We start from the raw sequence: 963 nt of genomic DNA on the forward strand, positions 1-963 counted from the left end.
ACAAGTTCATGTGTTCTACTTGTACCTCTAAGGTGTGACTAGCACCATTTCATGGAGGGGGAGAGTTGTCCCCTGACAAATTAATTGGGGGTGCCAACATTTCAACAGAGGGGGAATCCCCTATCCCCCTGTCTAGATGTAACACTGTATAATATCATCTACATATCAAATTTATATCATTAATAATAGTGAATTATTATAGTTTACCTCCTAAAAGCATAGAGGCTCTAAAGACTTCAGTTTTCTTTGTTCAAATTATCGTCAACATTACCACATTTTATCATTTTTAATTATGAATTATCATATTTAGGCCTAATCTCCCAGGAAAATGGCTTTTATGATATGAACACAAATTGCCCTGGAACACTGCTGACAATTTTCCTGAAAATACTAGAAATTCAAGTGACTGTAAGCTGTAAAAAGTAAATTTTAGCTCATTTTTCAGGGTTTCCGGCCTTCGGCCGGGAGGGGGAGACACCCCCTCCCCGACCCTCCCCCGATGTCGACCGCTTTGTAGTCATTGCAGCTGCAAAGCCGCCAACTTTTTCATTGTAGCCCCCTACTTCAAAACTTAATGAAATCCCTGGAGATGATACCTTTAGCAGTATTGGAGCCTTTGCGTGCGACGGGCAATGAGTACTTGGGCCGTGATAGAGTAATTTTGAGGAAAATATATACTACTATTCAAATATGGTCTTGAATTTCCTCCTGTCAATTAGGCATTTGATTAACTGGTTATTAAACGAAGCAATGGCATGACAACGGCAAAATATGTCTAGCAACTTTTGTGGAGTTTGAGGCAGGGGTTCTTTATTTATAGTGGAACTTGCTTAAACTCCTTAAATATTCAAATTACAGCAAATTTCTTTTGTTCTCGATGGTAGATGTCTAATATTTAGATGGGCATATTTAGATTTCTACCCTATAGTTATCCCTATATACCAAAATTCGGACAGCCAGCTC

This window comes from Ptychodera flava, chromosome 17, assembly GCF_041260155.1.
Source record: "Ptychodera flava strain L36383 chromosome 17, AS_Pfla_20210202, whole genome shotgun sequence".
Taxonomy (NCBI): Eukaryota; Metazoa; Hemichordata; class Enteropneusta; family Ptychoderidae; genus Ptychodera; species Ptychodera flava.